Source organism: Leopardus geoffroyi, chromosome B2 (genome assembly GCF_018350155.1).
Source record: "Leopardus geoffroyi isolate Oge1 chromosome B2, O.geoffroyi_Oge1_pat1.0, whole genome shotgun sequence".
Classification (NCBI taxonomy): Eukaryota; Metazoa; Chordata; class Mammalia; order Carnivora; family Felidae; genus Leopardus; species Leopardus geoffroyi.
This window is the reverse complement of record NC_059332.1, coordinates 16,988,233-17,002,840: the sequence shown is the minus strand read 5'-3', so window position 1 is coordinate 17,002,840 and position 14,608 is coordinate 16,988,233. Positions and strand designations below refer to the sequence as shown.

At 42.5% G+C, this 14,608-nt stretch overlaps 2 long non-coding RNA genes across 2 annotated transcripts in view; one reads left to right on the top strand and one right to left on the bottom strand.

Annotated features, from left to right (window-relative positions):
- The window catches only part of LOC123608032, a 40,383-nt gene that overhangs the window by 4,915 nt on the left and 20,860 nt on the right, over positions 1-14,608 (top strand). The window lies entirely within an intron of this gene.
- LOC123608031 lies at positions 2,456-4,932 on the bottom strand. The gene is made up of 4 exons (XR_006717048.1): positions 4,867-4,932; positions 4,594-4,733; positions 3,215-3,387; positions 2,456-2,684 (listed from the first exon to the last, which is right to left on the bottom strand). It is a non-coding gene; the product is annotated as an uncharacterized LOC123608031 (long non-coding RNA).

The following is a 14,608-nucleotide window of genomic DNA, read 5'->3' as shown; positions in this document are numbered from 1 at the left end:
ACCTCAATGCCCATCCATGAAGCCTTTCATAAATATTGATACGATTATTTAAATTTGTAAGTTGCTCAGTGTTTGACATTAGAATCCAATCGTCAGCTTTTTAATGAATGGATAAGATGATCTATGAGGATTTGTGTATAGAAAATATATAATTTTTTAATTCAGCATATTTCTTATAAAAATGTTGTGCAAATGAAATTCTACCTGTGACCATGTTCACATCACAATTTGTACCTGTGGTTGAATAACCAGATACATTTTCATGAAGCACTTTGGCCATCTGTCTCCTGCTCTGAGGACAGGTAGAGCTCTGGGGAATAATGAGTGTTACTGTTTACCCAATATTATAAACTAATACATACTAAATCTGCTGTTAGCCTGCCTTTCTCCATTTTCCAAGTATCTTGAGACCTCACATCATATCCCAGCGAAGCAACAGAGAATTGTTTCCTAATTTAATAAAAAACTGACAGAAACATGCATTTTTTTTCATAGGAAGTACTAAAAATATACAATAAGCATATTTTATACTTTGAATTGAACAGATAACTTGACTACTAAAAAGAACATTCTTTGAAACTCTCTACCCTCTGGGAGTTTGGAACACCAGTCTTTGATGTCACAAATGCTTACTGAGCAACTGCGAATTGCCAAGGACTGTGGATTCCTTGGGGAAAGAGAGAGAGAGAGAAATATTGAGAGATCCAATCCCTGGCCTCATGGAATCTTTATTCTAGTAGGGGGTGTGGACATTAAAGAATAATACAATTGGGTGTTAATTTATAATTCCGGTAACTTCTGTGGAGGATAATAGCACAAGACCTGGAGTGGTCTGAGGTCCGGGAAGCTGGCCCTAGGAAGCCACACATGACCAGGGCTGCCCTCCCCCTCCAACATGCTCTGACTATTCTACCCAGTCTTTTGTGTGAGCTCCTCTATCTTTGCTCTTCCTTATGTGTTGGTGTTTCCCAGGGACCTGCTCCAGCCCTCTGTCCATCTCCTTACATACCCACCCTGGTGACACCGCCCACCACAAATCACGGTGTTTGCCACTACTTTCCAGTTTATGACCACAAATTTTATATATGTACTCCCAGCCCTCTCCCCATCCTCACAAAGCTTCAAATAGATCTTTGAGTACATGTTGCATATTTCCTGAATGAGTCAGATGCACCTCAAACTCAAGATATCTTAAATGAACTCACCGTCTTGCCCCAAACCTGACTTTCTGTCTTTATCCTCTGTCTTGGGGGGATGGCCCCATGGTCCATCTGGGAGTCTTCCTGGTCTCCTCTGTCTCCCTCTTTCCCCAGATCCTGACAACTTCATCTCTAAATCAAGCACAAGTCGGTCCTCTTCTTTCCATTCTGTCTCTAACTGCCCCGGTTCAAGTCTTTCCAATCTCTTTCCAGGACCACGACAACCGTCTTCTACCTGCTTTTCCTGATTCTAGTCTTATCCCCAACTTGGTATTCTCTCCAGCCTCATTTTGGTTCTACATTTGATGTTCCTCCAGCCACACCTGGCTATGTCGTGTGCCAGTGCCTTTGACTGGATACCATTTTCTAAAAAATGCAGCTCAGCACTTTCCTTCTCTAGGAATCCTTCCCTGAACATCTCCTCAAACAGGCCATATTATGGCCTTTTGTAGCAACCTGGATGGAACTGGAGAGTGTGACGCTAAATGAAATAAGTCATACAGAGAAAGACAGATACCATATGTTTTCACTCTTATGTGGAGCCTGAGAAACTTACCAGAAGACCATGGGGGAAGGGAAGGAAAAAGAAAGAAAGAAAGAAAGAAAGAAAGAAAGAAAGAAAGAAAGGTTAGAGAGGGAAGGAGCCAAAGAAACTCTTAAAAACTAAGAACAAACTGAGGGTTGATCGGGGGTGGGAGGGAAGGGTGGGTGGGTGATGGGCATTGAGGAGGGCACCTGTTGGGATGAGCACTGGGTGTTGTATGGAAACCAATGTGACAATAAATTTCATACTTAAAAAAAAAAATAGGCCATATTAAATATTCCCCTCTAGTTTTCTTTAATACCCTGTGCATCTCTGCAAATTGCATGATGATTATTAGCGTCTTAGTCCATTCAGGATGCTATAACAAAAAAAAAAACAAAAAAAAAACGTAGACTGAGTAGCTTATAAACAACAAAAATGTATTTCCTTCAGTTCTGGAGTCTGGGAAGTGCAAGGTCAAGGCGCCAGCAGATGTAGTGTCTGATGAGAGCTGCCAGGTTCATAGACGGTCATCTTCCTACAACTCCACATGTGAGGAGGGGTGAGGGATCCATCTGGGGACTCCTATGTAAGGGCAATAATCCCATTCATGAGCGCTCCACCCTAAGGGTCTAATCACCTCTCTAACGTCTCACCTCCTAATACCGTCACTTTGAAGGTTAAGATTTCAACACAAAAATTTTGGAGAAACAAAAGATTTACTCCATAGCAATTAGAAATGAATCTCTTTAATCAACTGTTCTCTCCCTGGGTTCAGAGGTGGTGTTTGGGGATTCTTAGAGCTCAGCATAGTGCTGGACACACAGTAAAAACTTAAGAAATATACTAAATACACTAAAGTGTTCAGCTGCTTAGTTCTGCGGACGAGCTGGAACACTAAGATGAGTAAGGTATATCCTGGGCTCTGGAGGAACTCACAGTCAAGTGGCAGAGACAGATATCTAAACAAAAAAATTATAGCATGATGTGATAAGTACTATAACAGAGGCACACATAGCCTACTAATGGAACCTAAATTATCCTGCATATTTTCCGTCATTCTAAATATACAGAAGATTGAGTTCAAGATAAATGCGTTGAGTGAATCATGGGAAAACTCCAGAAGCTATGTAGGAGAAGATAAAGATTAAAGCGATTTCACTGAACACAGTAGCTCTGGCCGCCAGCATGGATAACGGCTTTGCCTGGGAGAGATTATAACCCATTCCTAGGCCAGTCATAAAACGATGAGGTACGAAAAGCAGGGGCCCAAGCTGGGCTTGAGTCTACTGTGTGACCTTGGGCTGGCTGGCCATCAGCCTCAATGGGATGTTAGTTACCTTGAAGGTGAAATGGGACTTGGGGTACCTAGGGTGGTGATTGTCTTGCTTCCGAAAACCAGGACATTTACTGAGCCAAAGGAGTAACTGGCCAAGGGTGGCCTCTGAAGACACTGGAGGGAAGCCCCAAGCCCACACAGATATATGCTTACTCATTCCATGGAGCCAACCAGAGCTCTTCAGCGTTGGCAGGTTGGTTACAGGTAGCACAGCGGTGAGAAGGAAATCAGGCTGGCAGAGCTCAGCATTCTCGAGGTCATGGTGAAAAGGTTGAGAAGTATGGTTTCGTTTCGGCACAAGAGAGAGGCCCCTCCAACTGCAAGTGCTGAACAAACAAAATCCTAGCGAATCCCAGTCGTGTTAAGCTGCAAGGTCAGTAGACCTTGTCTGCATTCCACTTGCCTCTTAACTTGCACCCGGCCATTTTGAGATGGCTCATTCCCTTGAAAGCTGATATGCCGCCACACACCTTGCAACCTCCCTTAACTTCGCCCACTCTTCAGTAAATAGTCCCATCCTTAAATTCCCATCTGAGAAGGCGACCGTTTCCTGCCGGAACCCTACCTGATGGGGCCAACCAAACTGTGAGCTCCTCCAGGGGTGTCTGGGACACCTCCGGGACCTCAGATCTATTCGTGGTTGTAAGCAAATTCCAGATGCTAACGAATATTTGTTTGCAAGGATCAATTCTAGTATTGTGATATTCTTAATATCTACCTAGGGGGTCTTGAACCCGTGGTTCTCCTGACTATTACTACCCTCATCACCTAGAGTTGGTTGTGTTTTCCTAGAACCCTGCTGCCTCTGACTCAGTGTCACTTCATTGACTTCTAAAGGACTCTCCCCAGTAAAAAGAGAGTGATTCTGGAAATAAAGTAACAAATGTGGGTGATGTGCAGTTGGAGCCAAGGTGCAGGGGGAGCAGGCTCTTGTTTTCAGTGCATTTTGCTCCCCTACGAGCCTTTGTCCATTTGCTATACATGCAGCTAAGAGCTGAGTTAGAATGAAGCATTTCACTCATTGGGTTATTTATACCCCATCCAGGCACATTTGTTTTCTTAGAGGTCACTGCAACTACTCTGCTTTTTAAAAATTTTTTTTTTCAACGTTTATTTATTTTTGGGACAGAGAGAGACAGAGCATGAACGGGGGAGGGGCAGAGAGAGAGGGAGACACAGAATCGGAAACAGGCTCCAGGCTCTGAGCCATCAGCCCCGAGCCTGATGCGGGGCTCGAACTCACGGACCGCGAGATCGTGACCTGGCTGAAGTCGGACGCTTAACCGACTGCGCCACCCAGGCGCCCCTACTCTGCTTTTTAAAAACTAGAACATTCATTGGAGACCCCTTCTGAAGTCTCTCGGGTGAGAACATGTGTGAGTTTCCAGTTACCAACGTCACCTCTGAAAAGCAGAAGAGTCTTATCCTTTTTTTTTTTTTTTTCTTTTTTTTTTTTTTTTTGGTCTAGTAGAACTTTCCTGGCCCACCACTCTACTCTGCCTGTTGCACTGGGACACCTCCTTCAGGCCCACCTTACGCTTTGGCCTCCAGGTTTGTTTTCACAGTGGAATTCAGTGTTCTGTGGTGATCTTCTCGAACTCACTCAAAGGAGAGAAGTTCTCTGTTGGCAGTTTTGAAGAGGCATTTTCAATCCAGAGGCCAAAGCAGCTTCCTGTTTACAAGCATGAAATTGACACATTGTTTTCAAAGTTCAGGGCAGGAAAGAACCTTTTGAGGTCAGTTAATTCAACCTCTTTCATCTTTTAGATGAGAAAATTAAAGCTCAGAGAGGTGAAGGCACTTACCCCAAATCACAGAGCTATTAATAGGGGAGCAGTGACTAGAATACATGTCTCCCAATCAAGCCAGGGAGCTCTCACTGGCTTTTGAATTGCTTTGTTCTGTACCCAAGTTCTAGAATTTTCAGGTGAATTTTTCTTGCTTGAATTTGTGCGTCACTTGATTATGTGATGAAGTTATTAAAGAAAGTTAACTGATGAAGTTATTAAAGAAAAAGTATCTACTCATAAATGCCTTTTTCAGGGGTGCCTGGGTGGCTCAGGTCATGATCTCCCAGTTGTGAGACTGAGTCCCACATTGGGCTCTGTGCTGGGCATGGAACCTGCTTAGGATTCCCTCTCTCCCTCTCTTTCTGCCCCTACCCCACCTCTTATAAATAAATAAATAAATAAATAAATAAATAAATAAATAAAATCTTAAAAAAAGAAAAGGAAAGAAAGAAAGGAAGGAAGGAGGGAAGAAAAGAAAGGAAGGAAGGAAGGAAGGAAAGAAGGAAGGAAGGAAGGAAAGAAGGAAGGAAGGAAGGAAGGAAGGAAGGAAGGAAGGAAGGAAGAAAGAAAAAGAAAGAAATGCCTTTTTCAGACTCCATGTCAGATTTCATGTATTTTGCAAACACCATGTTAATCAGACTTAAGTTTTTTCATAAGAGAACTCAGATACTGCAGACAGATTTTTTCCTTCTAAATGAATTGGCATACTTAAGAAACATATTCAATACTGACCATTCGGCACATTCTAGTTTCAATCTTTTGGGCACATTCTAATTTCAATCTTTTGAAATTTCTCGTGTGAATTTCTGCTTTCCTGGGAAATTCACCAGAAGAGGATCAGCAGTTAAGCTCTGGTTATCTTGTTTTGGCAGTCTGTATAGAAATACATATGAGTCATATATAGTCGTATACATAAACTGCACTTTGATTTGCTGATTTTCTATCTAATAATTATATGATTTGCTGAAAGGGGGTGTTGACATCCCTAACAATAATTATGGATTTGTGTATTACTCTTTTCAGCTCTATCAGATTTTGCCGTTAGGTATCTAATAGTCTTGTTTGGGACATACATCCTTAGGATTGCTATGTCTTCCTGGTGATTAGGAATTATCATTATGCAATGTCTTTCTTTGTTTCTAATAAGTTTCTTTGCTCATAGAAGGTCTACCTTATCTGATATTAATATTGCCATTCCTTCTTTTTTAAGTTAATGTTTATGTAGTTATATTTTTTGATCGTTTTACTGACCATCTACCAATTTTGTTGAAATTAAAGTGAATTTTTTTAAGTTTTTATGTATTTAAATAATCTCTACACTCATCACAGGGCTCCATCCAGTTCATGACCCTGAGATTAAGAGCCACACACCCCTTCAACAGAGCCAGCCAGGCGCCCCTAAAGTGAATTTCTTGTAAATAACATAGATGGGTTGTGGGTGGTTTTCTTTTTTTTTTTTAATTTTAAACTCACTGTGCCAATCTCTGCTTTTTAATTGGCATATTTAGACCATTTACATTTAAGGTAGTTGTCTACCATCTAATTACTTGTTATGACTTGTTTCCTCTATTTCTTGCACCTCTGTTCCTCCTTTCCTTCCAGTGTATTGTGTATGTTTTTAGTATTCTATCTTGATTGAATTATAGCGGTTTTGAGTGTATCTATTTGGACAGTTTTCTTAATGGTTGCTCTGGGTATGGCAATATACACATGTGACTTATTAGAGTCTATTATTATTAACATTTTGCCATTTCAAATAACGTGTGGACTCCTTGCTTCCATTTTAGTTCCTATACTTCTCCCACTTTTAAATATCATAGTCTTGAACATCAGATCGTATTGTAATTTTTGTTGTACTCATTCAATATGATTTGCAGAGATCGTGACAAGAGTTAGTCTACTGTATGTATCATACTTTTGCTTTTTACATTGTCCTTTCATCCTTTCCAATGCTTCCAATTTCCCTCCTTTATCATCATCTTTCGGTTTGAATTACCATTGGCCCTTGAACAATGCTGAGGTGAGGAATGCCAATCCCCAGCCGTCTGCATACAGCTGTCAACTCTTTAGAAACGTAACTGCTAATAACCTACTGTTGACTGGAAGCCTTACCAATAACTGCCAATTGACAAGCATTATGTATATGTTATATATTGTGCTCTTACAATAAAGCAGGCCAGAGGGAAAAATGTCACTAAGAAAATCATAAGGACGAGAAAATACTTTTATAGTATCGTTCATATACTTATTGAAAACAGTCCACATATAGATAGGCTGGGCCACCGAAAGACAGCAGTGAGGGTGGGCCTGGCCCCAGCATGGTGATGTTCCTCTCCCGTTGGCCCCAGCTCAGCCGTATCAGCTGTTGGTTGGGCCCAAAGCTGGCAAGAGCAGTGTAGAGGAATAGTACGGTTGCCACTTCTGCCTACAAGTATACCATCAGCCCGTAACTGTGGCCATTTGTGAGTGCCCAAGGAGGCCTCAGAGCCAGGGCACCACATGGGGAAGGGTCCATGCCCAGCCCAGGTGGGGCCTGAAGCTCCAAGCTTGCCCTGAGCAGCTTCCACAAGCTAGTGTATGGAGAACACGGGGCAGAGACATCAGGGGCTCAGGCTCCCTACCTACTGTGGTCCCTGCCCTCTGTGCTATTCCCCTGCTCAGCCTAGCCTCCCTCCTGCCAGCCCCGAGCACTTCACCCAACCACCCTGTTGGCACAGGGAAGCCTGCAGCTCTGGTCCAGGGGCCCCCAGGGGCTTCTGACAGCCTTGGTCGGCCTCCCTGTGTCTCAGGGGCCAGCAGACAGGGCCTCTGCCCCAGTCGCCTTTGATCTGGTCCTGTGGAGACTCGGGTGCCCAGCTGTAAGTTAACATTTTGTGGCTTCTGCTGTCAACTCTTAAAAAAAAACTCTACGTAGAAGTGAACCTGGGCAGTTCAAACTGGTGTTTTCAAGGGTCAATTATATTTCCTTTCACCGTTTTCTGAAGGCAAGACCACTAGCAACAAAATTCTTTAGTTTTCCTTCATCTGAGTTTTCCTTCATCTGAGAATGCCTTTATTCCCCTTTCATTCCTGAAGACTTTTGTAAGATGTAGAATTTACCATCGACAACTTTTTGTTTTCTCCCTTGCAAAATGTGTGGGACACCTGGGTCGCTCAGTCGGTTAAGCAACCGACTTTGGCTTAGGTCATGATCTCATGGTTTATGGGTTCGAGCCCCACGTCAGGCTCTGCACTGACAACTCAGAGCCTGGAGCCTGCTTCAGATTCTGTGGCTCCCTCTCTCCCTGCCCCTCTCGCAGTTGTGCGCGCATGCACTCTCTCTCTCTCTTTCTCAAAATTAAATAAACATTTCAAAAACATTTTAAAAAAGGAGAAAAAGAAATCTATATAAAAAAAGAAAAGAAAAATGTACAACTTCCTCTGGCCTTCATGGTTTCAGATGAGAATTTTTTTTTTAATGTTTTAATTATTTTTAAGACAGAGAGAGACAGAGCGTGAGTGGGGATGGGGCAGAGAGAGAGGGAGACACAGAATCCGAAGCAGGCTCCAGGCTCTGAGCTGTGAGTACAGAGCCCGACGCGGGGCTCGAACTCACAAACTGTGAGATCATGACCTGAGCTGAAGTCGGCCGCTTAACCAACTGAGCCACCCAGGCGCCCCGAGAAATGTGTTTTTATTTGAATTTGTGTTCCTTATCGTTGATGTGTTGTTTCTCTCTGGTTGCTTTGATGACCTTGTCTTTAGTTTTTAGGCATTTAATTATGATATGTTGTGGCCTGGATTTCTTTGGGCCCATCAGATTTGGAGAAATGTTCAATTTCTCAAATCTGGAGATTTATGTCCTTCACCAAATTTGAGAAATTTTCAGCCATTATTCTTTTTATTTTTTAAATTTTTTTTTCAACGTTTATTTATTTTTGGGACAGAGAGAGACAGAGCATGAACGGGGGAGGGGCAGAGAGAGAGGGAGACACAGAATCGGAAACAGGCTCCAGGCTCTGAGCCATCAGCCCAGAGCCCGACGCGGGGCTCGAACTCACGGACCGCGAGATCGTGACCTGGCTGAAGTCGGACGCTTAACCGACTGCGCCACCCAGGCGCCCCCCATTATTCTTTTTAAATACTCGTTCATTCCAACTCGTTTTCTACTCTCCTTCTGGGACTTCGGCAATATGAATTTTGGAAAATTTTGTTATTATCCCCACAGTTCCCTGAGGCTCTGTTTATATTTTTCCAGTCCACTTTCTGTTTTTTGTATTGAGTAAATTCTATTAATTGGTCCTCAAGTTCATTGATTTGATCCTCTGTTATCTCTACCCTATTATTGAGCCCACCCAGTGAGGTGTTTGTTTGCTTTTTTATTTCTGTTATTGTATTTTTCAGTTCCACAATGTCAACTTGGTCCTTTTTAATAACTTCTATTTCTTTGTCAATGGTTTTTATTTTTCATTTGTTTCAGGAGAATTCATAATTGTTCTTTAAGGCATTTTGATGATAACTCCTTAAAATCTTTGTCAGATAACTCCAATATCTGTTTCTCCGTTGGTGTCAGTTTATTGCCTTTTTTTCATTCAAGTCGTACTTTTCCTGGTTCTTGGTGTGGCCAGTGATTTTCATTTAATCTTAGACATTTTGATTATTATCTTAAGGGACTCTGAGTCTTATTTAAATCTTTTATTTTAGCACTCAGGGCCCGGCTTGACTTTTGTAGGTTCTGGTTCCAACGATAACTTAATTTCTTGAGACTTCGTAATGCTACTTTGATGTGCTTTGTTGATCTGGTGCCACTGCAGCTCGCTCCTAGTATGACAGCCAAAAATATCTCCAGACATTTCCAAAAGTCCCCTGGAAAGAATAACATCCCCAGCTGAGGAGCACTGCTTGGCAGAAGCCAAAAGTATTCAGTGTCCCCCGGTGTGGGACAGGCCGTGATCCCGTGGGGAGGGGAGGATATATTCTTCCCCAGAGCCTCATGGGAGAACTTCAGGATCCCAGTCTGCGTTTGTGTGCACCCAGCGCTCCAGCCTGGTATGAAGAAAAGGCTTTATTTGCCTCTTACTCTATTTGTTGAAACTTATACTCAGGGAGGAGATTGACAATGCTTCCTGCAATGAAACAGGATTTGATTTCCTGTATAACCCAGCTCAAAGGCTAATCTAGCCGGAGACAAACAAGTGGTCTTTATTATGGAATTAGAGCTATGAAGTTTCAAGGTGAAATCCTCTTAGCACTACATGTATACGTGTGCATATTTATATCTTCTCCTTTAAGACCTGTTGCCAAAGATCGTTATCAGTTATATCCTTTTTGCTTGTTAGTTGGTTTTCTTCTTATTTCTGCATTGCTGAAATGACATTACATGACCTTTTGAAAGTTTTTGCTTTTCTGCCTGGAAACATGGGGCAGTGTTTCATAAAAGTGAGGAAAATGTTGCTGTGCTTTTAAAAATCCCCTTAACTTAAAAAAAAAAAAAAATGCCAGATTGTTTATTGCAGACTTGACTCATTTGGTCAAAAAGAATTGTTTTGGCTAATCATTTACTCGGCTGCCCTCTGCATAGAAATGCCACCCTCAGAGTATGTGAAAATTACAGGAAACCTTGGAGAATTCATGTTAACCAAATGGCTGAAACTTAAGGTCAAATCTGTTGGCCTCCTTGGCGTTTTCTCCCTGCCAAGCAAGTCTAAATTATTACATGTTAATTATTTAGCTGGAAACGCTTCACATTATCTGGTTAGTGGAGGTTTCTCTATGGCCGCTAGAGGTTTCTCCATGGCCGCTATGGTGCACCATTCTCCACCAGAACGTTCATGGCATTTGGGGCTACTTAAAGTGAATCCAGCCTTTAGTGGTGTCAAAAATAAAGCACACACCAGTACAGAAGAAAATCAGCCTCTTCCTGTTACCTTTGACAAAGGTAGATTTCTCTGAAACGTGGCCTGCTCAGGATAAGAATGTTTTTTAGACTGTCAGCTCCTGGAGACAGACGTACAGCTGGTTCCCAGCTGCTTGGAGGAAATGTCTCCTTCGGACTCTTGACTTTCGTTTCGTTTTGTTTTGTTTTGTTTTTCAATATATGAAATTTATTGTCGGACTCTTTACTTTGGTACCGACCCTTTCTATACTTGTCTTCAAAGAGGTCAAAACTTTTGTGCACAGGGCACCTGGGTGGCTCAGTCGGTTGAGCATCCGACTTTGGCTCAGGTCATGATCTCGCGGTTTGTGGGTTCGAGCCCCGCATCGGGCTCTGTGCTGACGGCTAGGAGCCTAGAACCTGCTTTGGATTCTGTGTCTCCCTCTCTCTGCTCCTCCCCCCCCCTCATGCTCTGACACTCTCTCCTTCAAAAATAAATAAACATTGGGGCGCCTGGGTGGCACAGTCGGTTAAGCGTCCGACTTCAGCCAGGTCACGATCTCGCGGTCCGTGAGTTCAAGCCCCGCGTCGGGCTCTGGGCTGATGGCTCAGAGCCTGGAGCCTGTTTCCGATTCTGTGTCTCCCTCTCTCTCTGCCCCTCCCCCGTTCATGCTGTGTCTCTCTCTGTCCCCAAAATAAATAAACGTTGGAAAAAATAAATAAATAAATAAATAAATAAATAAACATTAAAAAAATTTAAAAAAAACTTTTGTGCACAGTATTCTACCTGCTCCCCTTCTCTGTCCACCTTCCAAGAGTCAGAGGAAATCTTGCAAAAAGCATCTGGAGAAGTCCTAATGGAAAATACATGAGGTGCAGCCACTTGTCTTCAAGGCTGTCCTCAGACCATGAAGCCTCCTTGCCAATGAACTTACTTGAGGTGCAAGAAGCTGACTTTTTCCCCCTGTTTTTGGAAACAATGATTACTTCACTGAAGGCCTAATGACATCCTCCCCCACCACAGAAGTAACGTAAAAAGAGTTTTTGTGTGTGTGTATATATATATATATATATATATATATATATTTTTTTTTTTTTTTTTTTTTGCTCTTCAGTGGCATTAGTGTGAGCATCGGTTGGCCCAGGAGCTCAGAGAGAACATGCTAGGTCTAGAAGCCCTGGGATCAAGGGCCGAGTAGAAAAATCCAGCCCTCAGTCCTGGCACTGCTCTTGGTCTGTTACCTCCTGCCAGCGGTGACGTCATTGTGGGGACGTTATCAGAAAGAAGGCGACAGAGGAAATGTCTGAAAGCTGCCGGGTGATTTCAAAGACTCTCGGATTGCTTTCTGTCATTTCGGTGAGGCTGCCAGCCTGCAGCTAAATGTTTCCTTCTAAAGAAGTATGGCCTCCAAAGCAAAGCAAGGCAAACTACCTTCGTGCAATGGCCAGGAGCTCCAAAATCAGTGTGCCTTACTTCAAGTCCTGGTCTCACTTCTTCCCACCTGTGTGTCTGTGAGCAAACTCGTGGAACTTTCTGTGTCTCTGTTTCTGCGGCTGTACAGTGGAGATAAGAATGGTGCACAAGACACAGTGTTTCCACTCAGGTCGCATGAAACAGTAGGTGTGAAATGCGAAGGAGAGAGCCTAGAAGATGGTACGTATTCAATAAGCGTGAGGTCTTATAGAAAGTCCTTGGACAATGTCTGTCCTCACAGCCACCATCTGATCCGAATGCGCATCTGAAGCACAAGCACCTAAGCACCGGAAGTGTGTTTGCAGTAGCAACTTCTGCTATGTATCTTTGCTGAATGGCATGGTATTAACAGGCTGTCTATTCCAAGCAGCCTGAGTTCTTTCCAAAACACATTGATGGGAACAATTTTCAAATGTATTTCAGAGTTGTCTTCAGGGCCACATTAGCTTTTAAACTGAAGAAAAGTTGTTACCCTTGACCTGGGGTTTTCCATTCAGATTTTAATGACCAGTAATTTCCCAATGTCCCTGCTAAGTTTGTTAGGAATTGAAAAGAGCAACTGAAATTGACCTAACATCTGATGTTTACAAATTATCACTACCTCTATCTTGAGAGAGACAGACAGACAGACACACACACACACACACACACACACACAGATACACATGCAAGTTCATGTGGGCAAGGAAAGGTAGGAGGAAAAGCAAACACTCAGCCCTGAGCTGCTGTCTTTGATTTAATTAAGGGGGTGCTAAGTGACAATCAGAAAAGTCTTCTGGTAGCACAGAGAAATATGGAAACAATTCAAATATGCCTGACTGTTTACCAAATTTTGAAGCTTGAAAAAGCTGATTTTGAAAGCATAGCCCAAATACTGTCTAGGAAATCAGATGGTAGGAGTGACTGTTAGTCAATGGTGAAGGGAAATGTACATGACCCTAATGGACTACAGAGAGGCCTGCAGAGAATCCTGGGAGTTCTCTGTGTTTGTGAGGTAGAGAAACAGCCCTCAGCACCTCCAAGTTCACAGACATGGAAGAAAAGGGAAGATGATGCTTGGCTCCCTGGTTTCTCTGCCCTTATACCCCTTTTCTCAGCTCAGCAGAGAGACATTGGGAAGCTGATCATTCACCAGCCCCAAAGAAAATAGTGTCCTGTATCCATCCTCAGAGTTCCTGAAAGGGTGCCCTGTGACCATCCTCGGTGAGCTTCCATTGAACAGACCAAAACAGAATGTTCCGACCTCCTATCCTGGATGAGCGTTATGGACTGTCAACATTCGCATATTGAAACCCCAACGCCCCAGGTAATGGTATTTGGAGACAGGAGCCTTTGAAAGGTAATGAGGTCATGAGGGTGGACATCTCGTGATGGGATTGGAGCTCTTATAAGAGCTCGTGATGGGATTGGAGCTCTCTCCGCTCTGTGTCGTGTGAGGAGACAGTGAAAATACAGCCTTCTGCAAACCAGGAAGTGAGTTCTCACCAGTCACATCTTGAACTTTCATCTCCAGAACTGTTGGTTGAGCCACCCAGTATTTTTGTTCTAGCAGTCTGAACTAAGAAATGGGTGTACCCATGCCATCTTCCCTCCATTTCTTTAGGTGGGAAGAGCTTGTTGACAATGTGAGACAAGAACATGGTGGGTCCATTTGGCCTGGTGTGGAATGAGCCTAGATGGAGGTTAGAGCTAAGAGCTCCATCAGCTGCCTAAAGAAAGAAGAAAGATAAGGAAGGAAATGGAACTTATACTTTGAAGAGCTGAAATTTTCATTGGTAAACATTGGCCATTTACAATTATTGTAATGTATGATTTGCATTAATTTCTTAAAACAAATATATCATCCACATAAATTATAAGTGCTAATGCTTATGAAGCACATCAATGACCCAAGCACGTACAAAACACTTCATGCATATTCTATCATTTTTCTTTCCTACGGACCTCTAAAGCAAGTATTTTTGTGCCATTTCAAAATTCAAGAAGCCATATCCAAGTATATGGGTGTTTAAATAATGTGTCTAAGGATACAATAACAAATTGCAGAACTGGGACTCGAAGTCATTACTATCTGAATCAGAGACTTACTGTCATCTGGGGACTCCATGCACTTTCTTTGCAACTATTCCATAAATGTAAAATCATTCCAAAATAAAAAAGGTTATTTGAAAAAAAAAAAAAAAACATTATCTAAGTTGCCCTACTATTCTATCTTTCCAAATAACTTATAAAAGTTTTGATTGGTTTATATGCTAAATTTCTCAGAAATTTTGAAAAATAGTGTGTTCTATTTTCACCTGGGGATCCTTCTAGCATCTATATTCCCAAAGTATTTTGTACTTCTTCGTGTAAAGCACTTAGAAGAGAGAGTTTGTCACTTATCAACGGGAGAAGATATTTGCAAATGACGTATCTGATAAATGGTTATT